Source organism: Eptatretus burgeri, chromosome 15, assembly GCF_056783735.1.
Source record: "Eptatretus burgeri isolate ZD-2024b chromosome 15, Ebu_testis_v1, whole genome shotgun sequence".
NCBI classification, from domain to species: domain Eukaryota; kingdom Metazoa; phylum Chordata; class Myxini; order Myxiniformes; family Myxinidae; genus Eptatretus; species Eptatretus burgeri.
In genome coordinates this window covers 24,708,361-24,725,859 of record NC_140975.1, presented here as the reverse complement: position 1 = coordinate 24,725,859, position 17,499 = coordinate 24,708,361, and the positions used below count along the sequence as shown (strand labels likewise).

Genomic DNA, 17,499 nt, shown 5'->3' with positions numbered 1-17,499 from the left:
TGAATACATCAATTTGTTCATTTAAAATATTGACAAATAAGACCCCCTGGAGGTGAAAAAGTGACGTGTTTTCATTTGCCAATTACCCACCCCCCTATCCAATGCAATTTCTACTGCTTTAAAGCCAGTATTGTTTTTCCCCCCAAAAACGTTGATCGTGACACTTTATTCTTTGGGTACATGTTTTAAAATTTCAGCAGCTCCATAATAAGTAAGAAAATAGTAGTCCCAATGAATACTGAGGGGGGGGTGCATGGTGGGTCCTCCTGGCCCCTGGACTAATTGGCTTTGTTTGGATCAAGTGTTACTCACGATGAGGGACTTCAAAAAATCAAATCAATGTCGAATAAAATTATTAGCAAGGTTTAATGAAGCCCGTCAGCACACACGGTACGTGCCTCTCGAAAAAATAGCATTACGTAATTTTTGAACGGCCCCATATTGGGGTTAAACAATCCGTGGCTGTGTGACTAATCAGCTCGTTCTGATATCATCGTGGCGGAGGCTGACATGGATGAGAGATGTCGAGTTGATCTTTTAATAACGAATTAAATGGGTGCTTCCCAATCCACCCGTTACTGGATTTTGTCACAGGTTGTGATCACATTATAGTCATTCTTGTAAAAAAAAAATAAAAAAAATTCTGAATGGTATATAATCACACACATACTCTTGTGCCCAGCCTTGTGGCTGCTGGTTCCATCATTGGTTAGGGACACAGCTATCAATACAGTGGTGCTCATTTCACCAACCTTCGAAGGATGACAGGCTGAGTCAACACCATCAGGTGTTAATTAAGTGGCTGACAGGGCTCAAACTCACGACACTAGGATCGCAAGGTCAGGTCAGGTATGGGAGCATGTGCCAGAACAGCGCGTCGCTGCGTCCACTTTCCGCCGGTACTCCAGGGGCCTCCGTCTGGCCATCCCCCAGGCAGATGCCAGGCCCATCCCCATCTCCTTGAGATGATGGTCAACCTGCTGCAACCATGAGGCACGTGGTCGGCCCACTGGCCTCCTCCACTCATGAGACTCCCTCGCTGAGAGAATCTGGTGAGCAGGATCAGCGTCAGGAAAACGAGCCACATGTCCATACAGCCGCAGCTGACGCTCACGGACTATGCAGGTAACAAATCTCATCCGAGTCTCTCTCAGCAACCGCTCGTTGGACACAAAATCCGACCAGCGATAGCCAAGGATTCTCCGAAGAGACCTGGTACCAAAGGAATTAAGTCTCCGTCTCAGATCCTTGGTCAAAGTCCAAGTCTCGCACCCATAGAGCAAGACTGGAAGTACCAAGGACCTGAAGACTCGGACTTTCGTCCTCCCGCACAGGTACCGGCAGCGCCACACCCCATGATCCAGTGAATCCATGACTCCCCAGGCCCGACCCAGACGTCTATTGACCTCCGGCTCACAACCTGCGGAGACATGAATATCACTGCCAAGGTAAGTGAATCTATCCACGACCTCAACATCCTCACCACAAACAGACACAGACAGGACAGCAGCATCCAAGATGTCACCGAAAGCCTGGATCTTTGTTTTGACCCAAGAAATCCGTAATCCCAACGGCTCCGACTCCTCATTCAGCACCTCGAGGGCCCCCAAGAGGATGTCTAAAGTCTCCGCAAAGATGACTGCATCATCTGCAAAATCAAGGTCCGAGATCTTGACATTGCCAAACGATGCAACGCAGCAGATCTCTCCGACATCCTCCCAAAAATCCAGTCCATACAAGTGCTGAAAAGTGTAGGGCAAGTACACATCCCTGACGAACTCCAGTAACAACTGGAAATAAGTCAGAGGCGGTACCACCACACTTCACAGCACTCTCAGTACCAGAGTAGAGTTCAGACATCAGATCGATCAGTTTTGGTGGCACCCCACGAAGACCAAGAATCCTCCAGAGGACATCCCGATTCACTGAATCGAACGCTTTACAGAGATCAACATAGGCTGCAAGCAGCCCTGCCGAAACTCTCGTCTGCGTTCGGTGAGGACACGAAGTGCAAGGATACGGTCAATCGTTGACCTCTTTGGTGTAAAGCCTGACTGCTCTGGACGCTGGTGCTCAAGCAGATGGTGGCGAACCCTATCAAGAATTATCCGAGCAAAGACCTTGCCCGGCACTGAGAGCAGCGTCACCCCTCGGTAGTTGTTGCAGTCTTGGCGATCACCCTTCCTTTCCAGAGAGGGACAACAAGGCCCCTCTTCCAGTCAGTTGGGATGTTGCCTGTGTTCCAGGCAGAGCACAAAACTGCATGCAACGACGCGAGTGCAGCATTTCCACCAGCCTTGAGAAGTTCGGCATGGATGCCACAGATCCCTGGAGCTTTGCCCCGTTTCAACTGGTTCACCGCAGCCCGTGTTTCCACAAGCGATGGTGGACCACAGTTGATCTCGAGGGTCAGCAACAGGGATTGTAACACCCTTGACGTCCAACTCGACAGCTGGGGGATCAGCCTGGTACAACCGCTCCAAAGTAACCGGCCCAGCGGGCCCTTCACTTCAGACTCCTCTGTCAAGAGCCTACCACTCTCTGCTCGAACTGCAGTGCTCCCGAGGGGATGGGCTTGGATGAACGTAATGCGCGACCTCCCTGTAAGCGGGACGAGAATCACCTGTCCATAGGTGATGCTCTACCCCCTCACAGATTCCTCGCACATAGGCCTCCTTGTCCACCCTCAGTGCACGTACAGTTTTACGCCTCAGCTCCCTGAACAGCTCAGCTCTGCCATTCAGCCTGGCCCTGCGACTCTGGTCAATGGTATCCAGTGTCCCTTGAGAGACAAAATTCTTCTTTGCCCTGCGGTGAACTCCAAGGCATCCACCGGCAACATCAAGGACGGTGGTCTTGAAGGTGCTCCACAACTCTTCAGGACCCCCCAAAGCACCCAGACCCCCCAAGTGTCCACTCAGCCTGTTCGCAAACTCCTCAGCTACTCTCTCATCCCTGAGCTTGGCAACATCCAGCCTAGGCTGGGATGGTACCATTCTCCAGGATTTAAGGTGCAGCTTTAGCGTTGCTACAACAAGCCTGTGGTCAGTATTGAGGAACTGAGCACTCCGGTAGACCCTGCAGTTCTGGATCATCCTCCAACGACCGTCAATGAGGACATGGTCAATCTCCTTTGCCACACCGCCAGCGTTGGAATACCAAGTCCAGCGATGAGCTTGCGGGCGCTGAAACCATGAACCAGCCACCCTAAGTCCATGACTTCTTGCAAAGTCAAGGAACTTAGTGCTATTCTGGTTCATAGTTCCTGACCCATGGGGACCAACACACACCTCATAACCATCCCTATCAGTTCCAGTCGATGCATTGAAATCCCCCAAGACTAGAAGTGTATCTCGTCTGGGGCACTGATCAACCACAGACTCGAGTGTGGCATAGAATGCATCCTTCACGGTAAGATCACTCGCCTCAGTCGGAGCATAAACAGAGACCAGGGAAATGACACCTAAGGAGTGACGAATCCTTAATCTCATAATACGCTCGTTGACCGGTGTTACCTCAATTATCATTGGGTTCAGCTTATTGACACACCTACAGCAACTCCTTGGGTATGGTAACCATCAGAGCGACCAGACCAATAGTAGGTGTAACCACCCACCATTATCTCGCCGCAATCCGGTCTCCGAACCTCAGAGAGAGCTGCAATCCCGATGTCCAAACGCTTGAGCTCAGATGATAACAGAGACAGGTGATCATCCTCTCTTAGGGATAGGACATTCCAGGCACCCACCCGAAGGGACCGCCTCAGGTTAACCCAAGGAGACCGCCGTGCCTGGTGGACGACACCTCAGCACCACTCCGACACACTCTCCCGCAATCTGACCCAGGGATGTTACCCGTGGTTTCCCTCCCTATCATCAAAGATTGGGGGTCCCGAAGGCTTTGCCCCAATCCCATCATCCGGTGAGCTGCCCTGCGAAGGGAAGCTGCACAGGACGTACTCCCACGGAGTGGGTTTTCAGATTTTTTTGCGTTTTTGCGTTTTGCGGAATGAAGCGTTTTACGGTGGCTGGAGTGCAAATCCTGCCACCAACCTCCTAATAAGAAGTAACCCAACTGCAGGAGGACGTCCGCAGACACAGTTGGGCACTAGATATGGATGGCCGTTGGCTCACAAGGAGCTCCTCCGCCCTTTGACAGGTTTTGTTTTTAATCCTGCTGGGTGTCCATATCCAAACACCCTCCTCACCAGAAAACCTGGTGGGGGAGACGGTTTAGTCGCCGACAACCCGACCATGGAACAGGTTAGTACAGGTTTACATGGTACCTGTAGCAGGTCACAGATCGAACCTGACCTGACAAAAAGCCACCCACCGCCACCGCCTAACTGCCACCCACCCTAACTGCAAAGCCAAATGCCAGGCTTACTTATGGAGCAAGTGCTATCTATGTCCATCCACTAATGGCACCTTTTATGACGTAATAAATATACAGCGTTTATCTGTGTTATTTGTGTTCCTGGTAGAGCGTAATAAAATAATTGCATACGTGTTGGAAGTTCCGTAGGGTCAGATGATGGAAACAACCGCCTCCTTGTGAGGGGAGACGACTTACGATTTGCGCCTCCACATGTGCCACAGTGCAAGTGGTTTACTGAACGCTGCTGCAGACAGGGGGGGGGGAGGGGGGATTATTAGCCATAGCACAAAATACTGTATATTTGCCCCACCTTCCGCACTACCCCCACACCCATCTCCCCCATCCAAAGGAAGCGGGTGTTTCCAGTGAAAATAATGACAAATAACAAGCAAGCAAACATGTAAATTCATAACAGACGAAAAAGGCACAGCCTTGGTGGCCAACGAATACCCTATCCCGAGATGTCGTCGCTGCGGCCTGCTCATATTGCTGCCAGTCTCTGAGCTCACAGCAGACAAAGACACAATCATTCAGCACAAGGATGAATCTCCATTCCAGTTTCTTTAAAGACGACCTCAGTACAACTGAAATCGGCGAAAGCACCGTTTCCGAGAAACCACACCAGCCAACGTGAGCACCACGACGAGGTAAATGGGTGTAAATAACAACGGGACGCGTTGGATAACGTGGCAGCGATGCATTCCAAGAAAAAATCACAGGAAGAGCAGTTATCCCACCATCATTTGTGCTTCCAGGGATTGGAGCATCAAGGTTAAGCTGCCATGGGAACCAGGGGACACGTATTTCCATCTCCATCCCCGCCGGCGAACCCACAAACACATCACAGAACAGCACTCTCACGTCCAAAGCCTTGGGCGTTCTGCCAGAGCCGGGCAAACTTGATTTAATTACCCCAGTGATATGGAAATTCATCATCTGTCCTACACCTTATAATGATTATACCTTCCATACGAAACCACCTTGGTGTCATAAAGAGAATATCAAATTTGCTTTGCCATCCATGCCCCCATGCCAACACCCTCTCTCGTTGCTCAAGATACAATAACATGAGCAGTCGAGACTTAACCTTGCTACCAGACCTGGTGTTGTCACACATTCGTTTCGTTGTTTCTAATTCCAACATTGCACTTGGTGGGATGATATGAATATAACAATGGCCGACAACGAAAATATTTCCTTCACAGTCCGTTTGATGGTCTTTGAGGACCGTCCACATATTACAGCTTCGAGGTTGGGTGGGTTATGGAGGAGAGAGAGAGAGCTGGGAGTTTGAAAGAATAAATCGAGAAATGGAAAGGCAGGAAGAAGGGAGAGAATAAAAGGCGATGGATGTTTGGGAGAGAAAGGAATAAAGGGAATTGGACAGTTATAAAAGTGGATCCGGGGGTGGGTGGCTCGACATGGGGATCGACAGTGAAAACATTGTGCCTTCTTTGTATACTTTCAATGGCCTGTTCGTTTTTATTTTTTTTGTAATTCTTGTTTTTTGTTCTAGTTGTAGTTTTAAGTTCTGAAAGCTTTTTAAAAAGTTGTTTTCTGCATCCTCTATGGCACATGGAACAAGGTTATGGAACAGATTCAACATTGAACATCAACTAGACGAGCAAGGTCGATGGCGTGTCATCGCAAATCCCAATGCTGCGCACCTCAAAGGAAAGTTGAAAGATGGCAAAAAGTTCCACCAGAAATGACCCCATATTATCAACTTTCTTTCCTGTTTTGACCCCTTGACAAAAAGTCCCCGTCCTCTGGGGCATGAACCTGGGGGGAGGGAGGGGGGGAGTCAAATCCAAGAAATCGTTAAATATTTCATCATGCGTCCCCCAATATGTTGATTGCATCGACAAAGTTTCATTGAAAGTGTTCTCCTAATTGCATTTTGGGGGATTTGACCTTTTGACCCCACCCGAGAGGGTGGCCCCAAGAATGAGAACTTCTCTTGCATATTGTTAACACATAGTGATCATAACTACCAAGTTTGGTGAATTTCTGCCCAACCGTTGAGGAGGAGATAGAGGGACGGACAGATGGACAGACGGACAGAGCCGGTTACAATATCCCCCGTTTTTTTTCAAAAAGCCTGGAGATAATAATGCAATGACAGAATGACATACTGTGATGCACCAACTCATGAGATCCAAACCTGGGGTCACATGATCATGAATCAAATGCTCACACAGCAGGGTTGGACATGCCAAACAACCAAAAAAGTTTGTACTTTGGAAGATCCATATTTAAAAAAAAAAACAATGGCATCATCTACGAGTAACAAGGCAGACAAGGCTCAGGTGTGACATTTTAACCGTGACCGAGCGGTATTCATGTGGGACTCTGTGTGCCAGACATTAAGTACTCTCCCATGTGGGATGTGGGAGGAAGAGAGGATGGGGGGGGATGGGGATGGAACAGTAAACAAATGCAGTGTGCAGATGGTGAGACCGAACATCGTCACTGTGTGTGTGTGTGTGTGTGTGTGTGTGTGTGTGTGTGTGTGTGTGTGTGTGTGTGTGTGTGTGTGTGTGTGTGTGTGTGTGTGTGTGTTCCTTCACACGTTAACAAATTGTTGTTTTTTGAGTTGGTGGTTGGTGACATCACCAAAATGTAAATACCAACCTGCATTCACTTACACGATTTCCACCGTTTTACACCACCATGACCTCCACCACCGAAGGTGAAGGAGGTCATGTTTTCACCCCTTTCTGTCTGATTGTGTACAGGATATCTCAAAAAGTTGTGGACAGATTCGGACAAAACTTGGTTGACAGGTTTGGTGTGTGACAAGGACGAATCGATTCGATTTTGATGAAGATCCGGATCCGACTACAATCATTTTTAAAGTGATTCTTCACCATTGAGAGGAAGGGCCAAAACGATCTAGAACTGTAGAGCATGATATTTCAAAAAAGTAATGGGCCCGATATGTTCTCGTGGATCAAGTATTACGTGATGGAGGTATGCTCTCCACCGAGTGCCCTTCTAGTTATGTTATGTTTGCATTTCCAGCACCATACTCCACGATGGGATAGCATCTGTGCTGCACTTGGTCGTACATTGCAGTGTTGTCCCGTCATACTATAATATAACATGCTGCACGATGCTCTTGTCAGTCTAATAGTGTAGGGTCATATGTTGAAAAATCTGAGTTCGCATTTTTGGTCTGCCAACTGTTGTTTATATACATTTTTGTATCGTTTAGACATCCCAAAAGGATATGAAAGATGTTGGGAAGTTTTCATTTTCAGTTTTATGCCTTTTTTTTAACGAAACAATGCATAACCTTCAAAAACATAAAAGAAAATGTGTATATTTTCTATCAGTGTTTTGTTTAAGAAGTAAAGTGTATCATGTGACATATCAAAATGATTGGAATGATGAGCTTTAACAATTTATGACACTTTCAGTTATTATAGTAACAACAAAATTAATATTTGGACAAATTTGCAAAAAATAGGCAAAATATTCTACTTTATGAAACCAGTGATAAACCCAATTATAGCGTAAAATATAGACATGCAAATAGAATATTTTATTCTTTGACAAATAAATCCATGATGTCATTTGTTTAGATACATTTAGCTCTGCTGACATTAGTCAACCAGCAGAGCTTATATACACATATATCATTGCCATGAATGCATCATCTGCCCATCCATCCATAAATCGACCATCATTATAAACAAATTAGAAAAAAATAATTCTGAAACAATTTGTGTAGAATCCATTGTTTTTCAGGTAATGCAGAATTGCTGGTGGAGATGTTGACAAACGAAATGAACAAATACAATTATTTATATGTGATATTATTTCTTCAGATAAGCTGAGAAACTTTGATATAATAGAATGTATTATTAACTGCATTATAGAATGTATCTAACTGCATGGGCGGTGGTGGTTCCTAACATGAATATGTTTGTGTGTTTTAGGAAAATGGCAGAGCCACCAAGAAAGCAGCAGAAATGTGAACCTATTGATTATAAACTGTGCATTAGGTGCCAAAATGCAACTGGAGATCTGGTAACAAACCCTGAAGATGAGTCTTATGAAACCCTTCTTGACCATATACAGAAATGGGCCAGTTACCAAGATCCAGAATGTCTATCAATCAGCAACAGACTAGGTAGTCGCAGAACAGCTGAAACAATGGAGTGCTTCATGGCACAGAAACTGCTACAGAGACACAGTCAGTTCAAAAATGTTGGATGGTGCAAAAAAAGGTACGACAAAAGTGTGGCACTAGGTGATGCAAGCCTAATCACAAAGCGTAGCAAAGGAGGACGGCCATCAAAAAAAGCAGACTGCAGATAAACCTAAAGTAGCTACATGTACAAGTGAGGGACAGTCTTCCAGCTCAGAACGATTTACAAGATCATCTGCAAAATCCTATGACAAGGAACTATGCTTCTTTTGTGATAAGGATGACACCAATAAGCAGCTACATGATGCATGTCCATAGAACATGAAAAACATAGAACATGAAACAGGGTACACGCGATCATCGGAAAGGATCTATCAAGGATTCGCAGAGCTATGTGTGTATGGACTTAACACCTATCAGAACAGCAATGGACACATTCCTGAGAAACTCTAAAACAAAGAGCAATCTCACAGAGTATCTTTCAATGAAGGTCCTTAACCATTTCACCGAAAGTGAAAAATCAGTCATTGTGTCTACTAAAAATGGTGTACACTCTACTCAGCAGCAACCGGTGATGCATCTGACCACAACCCAGGAGGAAGCAGACACAATCTTGATACTGCATGCTCTAGAAGCTAAAAAGTCTCGAGGTGTAATTCACATCCTCTCACCTGACACAGACATGTTTATTCTTGCCTTACGTCGTTTCCCTGAACTTGGGCAGCAGAAATGCATGATATTAGGAGCAGGAGAACAGCAACGTATAGTACCACTGAGGCCAATCTATGAAGCACTTCGGGAAGATCTGGCAGCAGCATTGCCTGGATTTCACAGTTTTACAGGCTGTGATACAACAGGAAAGTTTGCTGGGAAAGGAAAACTGACCTGCTGGAAAGTTATGCAGAAGGCTTCTCCAAACATGCTCACTGCCTTCAAAAACCTGGGCTCTACCATAACACCCACATGAGAGACAGAAGCTGCCTTAGAAGAATTTGTTTGTCAGCTGTTCCAGCCACAGACCAAAAAAAAGGACGTGGGACAGCTTCGTTGGGAGATGTTTAAGAGGTCACAGGCGGAGTCTGAAAGGTTACCACCAACTGCAGCTGTGTTAAAACAGCATACCCTACGTGCCCACTCTCAGGTCATGATTTGGTGTAATGACTGCAATTCACAACCCAACTTGCCACCACCAGAAAGGTATGGCTGGAGGATGGAGGACAGTACCTATGTTCCAATCTTAACCACTCTGAAACCAGCACCAGATGCTGTGATGGAGCTCACCAGATGTGGATGCGGAACTAGTAAATGCATAGGGGGTAGATGTTCATGCAAAAAAGCTGGTCTCCCTTGCACAGATATGTGTGCCTGTGAAGCATCACCTGAGAAATGCATAAACACAGAACCTGTCAATTTGATGATTGACACTGATGATGAAACTGAAAGTGATGATGATGATGTTGACTACTGACTATAAAGTATTAAACTGAAATTAACTTTGTGATTTACTATAAATAGAACCAGTTATGTGTATGTCATTCATGTTGATACTAAATGTTAGCAGCTGGATGTGTAGAATCTCTAGTCTAGTAATTAATTAGTATGACCATATCTTAGAGTGGTAGTAATTAGAGTAGAATGTGTAGTATAGGAGGTAGGTATAGAATGTGTAATATTAGTACATTGTTTTACACATTTCAACAAACTGCATGAATATATGCACAAATGTGAATTTTCTGGAATAATCACCTTGCTTTAAGAATGCATTGCTTCCTTAAAGTATTGTCATATACAATGTGGATTAGAACCACTCACCCCTCCAGACTAATGGGAGAAGTGATTTTTAACAATGCATTCCCCCCCTCTGTGACCAACCAGCCACTCACCCACCCACCATAAGAAAGTACTTTAGGGAAGCGATGCAGACTTATATTATGATATGACCCTTAATACATTTAGGTATTATATAAAAAGTGCAACATAATGTTGTCTTTTGAACCACCTGGATCTATACTGGAATTGTCCCCAACTATTTTATATTTGGTAACAAGAGTTTATCATGTTTTTCCCTGAAATACACTGCAAAACAATGAGCATATAATTATATTAACTTGATATATGTATATGATTCCACATTATACAGCTTATTGTTAGTGATGTTAGTAAGTTTACATAACATCCAAGCAAAGCATATTAATCTATGTATGTTAATAATGCCTTAAAATCTATATCAAATGTCTAAAATAGTATGCTCATGTGTTTGTAGTCACTGAGAGGCTCATTTTGAGGTGTCACATGCTATATTTATGTCCAAAATAAAAAAAAATAAAAAAATAGTATACGTTGTTTTAGCTAATTTAGGGTCATATCAAAATTGGGTCTAAAATTCATAAAAATAATAAAATTAAAACTTCCCAACATCGTTGTTTTGTAAGAAGGATGTCCATAGAACATGAAAAACATTAGAAACAACAGTTGGGAAAGAAAAAATACAGGATTACACATGGCCCTACACTATAATATGTCTTACAATATAATCCCGTGTCATGGTAAAAAAAAAATACCACAATATAAAAAAGAAGAAAACAGAAAGCCAATTTTATTATTGCGCTGGTTGAAAGAGTTCAAAAATGAGGTTTTATATACATTACTTTCGAGAAATACATCACTTGTCAGTTAGGTCAGGCAGGATAAGATCTGTGACCTGCTACAGGTATCATGTAAACCTGCACTAACCTGTTCCATGATCGGGTTGTCGGCGACTAAACCGTCTCCCCCACCAGGTTTTTTGGTGAGGAGGGTGTTTGGATATGGACACTCAGCAGGATTAAAAACAAAACCTGTAAAAGGGCGGAGGAGCTCCTTGTGAGCAAAGGGCCATCCATATCTAGTGCCCAACAGTGTCTGCGGATGTCCTCCTGCAGTTGGGTTACTTCTTATTAGGAGGTTGGTGGCAGGATTTGCACTCTGGCTACCGTAAAACCCTTCATTCTGCAAAACACAAAAACGCAAAAAAATCTGAAAACCCACTCCGTGGGAGTACCTCCTGTACAGCTTCCCTTCGCAGGGCAGCTCACCGTATGACGGGATTGGGGCAAAGCCTTCGGGACCCCCAATCTTTGATGATAGGAGGGAAATCACAGGGTAACATTCCCAGGTCAGATTGCGGGAGAGTGTGTCGGAGTGGTGCTGAGGTGTCGTCCAGCAGACGGCGGTCTCCTTGGGTTAACCTGAGGCGGTTCCTTCGGGTGGGTGCTTGGAATGTCCTATCCTGAAGAGAGGATGTTATCATCTGAGTTATCATCTCAGTTATCATCTGAGCTCAAGCGTTTGGACATCGGTATTGCAGCACTCTCTGAAGTTCGGAGACTGGATTGCGGTGAGATCATGGTGGGTGGTTACACCTACTATTGGTCTGGTGGCTCTGATGATTACCATACCCAAGGAGTTGCTGTAGCTGTGTCCAATAAGCTGACCCCAATGATAATTGAGGTAACACCGGTCAACGAGCGTATTATGAGATTAAGGATTCGTCACTCCTTAGGTGTCATTTCCCTGGTCTCTCTTTATGCTCGGACTGAGGCGAGTGATCTCACCGTGAAGGATGCATTCTACGCCACGCTCAAGTCTGTGGTTGATCAGTGCCCCAGACGATATACACGTCTTGTCTTGGGGGATTTCAATGCATCGACTGGAACTGATAGGGATGGTTATGAGATGTGTGTTGGTCCCCATGGGTCAGGAACTATGAACCAGAAGAGCACTAAGTTCCTTGACTTTGCAAGAAGTCATGGATTTAGGGTGACCATGTCCTCGTTGATGGTCGCTGGAGGATGATCCAGAACTGCAGGGTCTACCGGAGTGCTCAGTTCCTCAATACTCACCACCGGCTTGTTGTAGCAACTCTGAAGTTGCACTTTAAATCCAGGAGAATGCTACCATCCCAGCCTAGGCTGGATGTTGGCAAGCTCAAGGATGAGAGGGTAGCTGAGGAGTTTGCGAACAAGCCGAGTAGATATTTGGTGGGTCTGGGTGCTTTGGGAGGTCCTGAAGAGTTGTGGAGTGCCTTCAAGACCACTGTCCTTGATGTTGCCGATGGATGTCTTGCAACTCACCGCAGGGCAAAGAAGAATTTTGTCTCTCAAGGGACACTGGATACCAGTGACCAGAGTCGCAGGGCCAGGCTGAATGGCAGAGCTGAGCTGTTCAGGGAGCTGAGGCGTAAAACTGTACGTGCACTAAGGGTGGACAAGGAGGCCTATGTGCGAGGAATCTGTGAGGGCGTAGAGCATCACCTGTGGTCAAGTGATTCTCGTCCTGCTTACAGGGGAATTCATGCATTGCGTTCATCTAAGCCCATCCCTCGGTGTACTGCAGTGAGAGCAGAGAGTGGTAGGCTCTTGACAGAGGAGTCTGAAGTGAAGACCCGCTGGGCCGGTTACTTTGAGTGGTTGTACTGTTGCGAATCTGGAAGCCATGATTACACAACATACAGGTCCTATAGATCAGTTATATCGATAAGTACACGTTGTCAGTTTGGGTCCCGTCCCTGGTCAAATGGGTAATTAAATGTTCCTGTGCTGTGGAGTTATTTTAATAGTCAAGTTTTCTGCTCGTTTATTTTCCACCATCAACGCCAGCATCATCTTCTCCTCGCTCTGCTCGATGCCATTGTCTGTGTGCGGGTCAGCACGTACGTAGGCGGAGTCCACGCAGGACCATGTTGCTCAACTTCCATTTGGAGGGGCGGTCCTTTGGAAGAAGGCGGAGTTCAAGGAGGGGCCTCGTGGCGGCCCTCGACCAATCAGCGTGCTGCAGGTGGGGTGACCGCCACTCAGCCAATCAGGGCCCGCGACAGGAGGAAAGGGCTCCGCGTGACGTCACCACGCCCATGGGCCAATCAAGGAGCTTGCTGCCCGTTTTGACCAGTGAGAGACGACGAGCATTTTGCGCGCCAAAACCAGCCAGTGAGATAGGGAGGGTCACGAGGAGGCGGCCTCCACCCCTCTGAAGAGGGGGGTATAGTTATTGGCACGGTCTGCGCGTACGTTGTTCTGGGTCTGGCTCGGTATGCGCGTTCATATTGTTCTGGTTCTGGCAAGAAGTGCGCGCACGGGTTCTGAGAGTTCTGGCAAGAAGTGGACATCTGCGCGCAAGAGAGTTCTGAAAGCGTCCAAGCATGGAGTGGTCGGTGCCACGGAGGGTCTTCTCCTGTGAGCTTTCGCCCTGCCGAGTTCCGTTCGCCTGGAGCTCGGTCGTGAGGGCGGCTGGATCGTCCGGATCATGCTGGGGGTCCAGTCCTGCCCCGAGGACCTGGTCCTTGAAGACCGCAAGAGGCGGACAGGTCTGAGATAGGCCTCAATAAAGACCATTTGGTCCGATTGTGTGTGTGTGTGTGTGTGTGTGTGTGTGTGTGTGTGTGTGTGTGTGTGTGTGTGTGTGTGTGTGTGTGTGTGTGTGTGGCGCCAGTCTAAGTAGTGAATTGTATAAGTGCCGAGCTGTATACACGCGCATTTCTTTTAATTGGTTTAACTCTGCTCTTGCGTGCTTCCCTCGTTCCCCAATTATTATTGTAAATAAATATCCCCATTTGTGAAATGTATCCGCTCGTTCGTGTCCTTTCCTCCATTGACTTAGTGTGCTGCGTATTGGAAAATTAGTCAGGCTGTTGCCGTTATAACGGGATATTTGGGACCGACGGATCTCGGCGATCAAACCGCTCGGATCGCACACGGTTCGAGTACACGAAGCGGCTCGTTCCGTACGGGTGCCGTCGAGGGTGACTTTCCCCGGTAGTTTGGACCACGTGGGTATTTAGGTAAATTGAAATTGGCAATCGACCCTACCCCACGTGGTCTACCTAATGGCGAGCTTCGGTCCAATAAGGCACCTGTACTCTTCGGACTTTTCCAAAGAAGTACGATCTAAATTCCGAGCGATCGATCGAGCCGACTCTGCGGCTCCATCTAGCAGTCGTGCTCGCGGCCGATACCCGGCCCCGCAACAGTACCAGGCTGATCCACCAGCTGTCGAGTTGGACGTCAGGGGTGTTACAATCCCTGTTGCTGACCCTCCAATCAACTGTGATCCACCTTCGCTTGTGGAAACACGGGCTGCGGTGAAGCGGTTGAAATGGGGCAAAGCTTCAGGGATCTGTGTCATCCATACCGAACTTCTCAAGGCTGGTGGAAATGCTGCACTCGTGTCATTGCATGCAATTCTATGCTCTGCCTGGAACACAGGCATCATCCCAACTGACTGGAAGAGGGGCCTTGTTGTCCCTCTCTGGAAAGGGAAGGGTGATCGCCAAGACTGCAACAACTACTGATGGGTGATGCTGCTCTCAGTGCCGGGCAAGGTCTTTGCTCAGATAATTCTTGATAGGGTTCGCCACCATCTGCTTGAGTACCAGCGTCCAGAGCAGTCAGGCTTTACACCAAAGAAGTCAACGATTGACCGTATCCTTGCTCTTCAGGTCCTCACCAAACGCAGACGAGAGTTTCGGCAGGGGCTGCTTGCAGCTTATGTTGATCTCTGTAAAGCGTTTGATTCAGTGAATCGGGATGTCCTCTGGAGGATTCTTGGTCTTCATGGGGTGCAACCAAAACTGAATTTTTGCCTGCCTCTGCCATAACGCACGTGTGCAATTGTGGAAAGATAGAGACCCCTCTACATACATATCATAACGGTACAACAACTCGTCCAGAGTGGCGTTGATCTCAGGCTCATGGTGGAGCTTATACGTTAATCATATGCAAGACAGACATTATTAGACATAAGTTTATTCTACTAGAATTCTAAAATGACAGTGAACCATGAATAAACAAGTAGGATTGATTATATGAAATTTCCCACATTCCGAGCCAGGGGTTCAGAGGGAAACATTTAACAGGTCAATCCAGACATGTGGAGTTTTAGTTCAAGACATGGAAACCAACTAAGTTTTCCAGCGTTAAAAGCAACTCTCCAGTCCTGGCCCCAGTTTAGAACAGCCTGAGCCACTATCACGTCTGGAATGTGAGTGCGCCACTGATGTATTGCCCTCTAGAGTTAGGGTAGGAATTTGAAACTTGGCCATGGTGTGGCGATAGTTCACCTACTCTTCACGAAGTACACCGTGGGATTGTTAACGTCCATCAACTAATACCGGAAGACAGGAGCCCAGTTTAACGTCCATCTGAGGGATGGCACACACATTGATGAATCACCCTGCAACCGGGATGACAGTTCATAGCCGGGTCCAGATTTGAACCCAGGTTAGACAGCTTAGAGGTGAGTGTGCACACCTTTAGGCCATCCTGCCAGCCCAGAGAATAGTAGAACATTTTATAAATTGTAAAAGGATGTCGAGATGTTTCTCCAAAAATTATGTAAACAAGGTCAGGATGGTGAAAATAAATGATCATGTGAAACCATCCCGACATCTTTCTTTGAATAATGGTTGTCCCCAGAAAAGACACCAACTATGTATGTGTGTCTGTGTTCGCTATGTTTGTCTTTAATAGGGACAACCATGATTCAAAGAAAGATGTAGGGATGGTTTTACATGAGAATTTCTTGTGATCATCCGGCACTATCTTGTGAACATACTTTTTGGAGAAGCATCCCGACATCCTGTTATAATTTATAAAATGATTTTATTACTTATTTCTTTACTTTTTTTTTTGAAATATATTGTTACAGCTGTGGAAATTTGCATTACACCATAAAGGGCCCGCAGGTGAGATATCTCCATAGGTACATGTGTAGTTAGCCCAAACCCGTTGTAGAGAGGGAATTTATGTGATTCATCCGGGCTGCAACGCTTTGAGTTGGCCATTTTTTCTGTTCTATCTTTATTTTGAACCAACCACGTCTCAACCGCCATCACACAACAACCACGCCACCGCCACCATCTACGCTCCCACATCATCGCATCACCGCCATTCCCAAACGGTACCATAACCATCAAATCACCACCGAAAACCCTCCACCACCTTCGCCTCTCTCCTTCACAACCATTCCTGCACCACCTGTGAACACTGAACGTCGGGCTGTCTCGGGCCCGTTCGGCGTTTGGTGCCGAGCGCACCGAGCCGCGAACGCAAATGGCGGCCTTTCCGAGGGGAAATTTCGGATCAAAAACGCTACACGCCCACTTCTCCTCCGTCCAATGAGCGAGCGCGGGACGGCTTGGCCCCGCCTCCAAGCGTGTGTATGTGAAGTCCGTATATGCAAATTTTAGGATCAGGAGAGGTTCATGCCCATTTTTGCCCGACAAATGGCTGACCGGGGGGGGGGGGCGGCGTGGCCCCGCCTCCAATCGCGTTCTGATCCTAAAATTTGCATCTTGGCTTCTCCTGCCCGCCTATAAAAAGGCGAGCGCAAGGCGAATTGAGAGTCGAGTCGGTCGGGTGAGGAGAGTGCGGAACTGAGAAGAGTTGCAGGAAGAGTTGAGTTCTGGAGTTGCTTGAAGAGGGTCGTCGAGAAGTGGCTGTTGGGGACGCGTTGCGTTGCGTTGGTGAAGTTGAGGCGAGTACGCGTGGTGGAACTGCAAGCAAGGGAGCTCGGGTCCGAGGCAAGAAGGACGGCGGTCGGCGACGAGATAGCGGTGTGGGGGATCGCTCGTCTCATCGCGGGACCCAAGCCAGCCAGGCACTCCCCTCCCCCAGGGCATCAACAATTCCCCCTTTCCCCCGCGCTGAGATAGTGCAAAAGGGGGCCCCACTCCCACCCCACCCCAAACGTCGTGCCAACGAAACCCACCAAGGAGCACGGAGTCGGGGCACAGCCGCGCGGCCACATTTGCGGCTCGCCCGCCAACGCGTCACAAGGATGCGGGTGGGCCCCTCCCCCCCGGTCTCGCGGACCTGGCCGCTCCTCTAGGTCCCGCGCACATTTGGCCTACAGGCCTGTCTGCCTCCTTGTCTATGAGGGTGGCTTCTTTCCTTTGCTTTTGTGTAAATGTGTGTTGGCGCCGTCTGCGAAGT

The 17,499-nt window shown here is 47.2% G+C and overlaps 1 long non-coding RNA gene across 1 annotated transcript in view; it reads right to left on the bottom strand.

Moving 5' to 3' along the window:
- LOC147011758 (uncharacterized) overlaps window positions 1-17,499 on the bottom strand; it is a 127,890-nt gene that overhangs the window by 20,676 nt on the left and 89,715 nt on the right. Inside the window, exon 2 of the long non-coding RNA XR_015052027.1 lies at window positions 4,507-4,621. This is a non-coding gene — a long non-coding RNA (uncharacterized LOC147011758). The remainder of the gene's footprint in view (window positions 1-4,506; window positions 4,622-17,499) is intronic.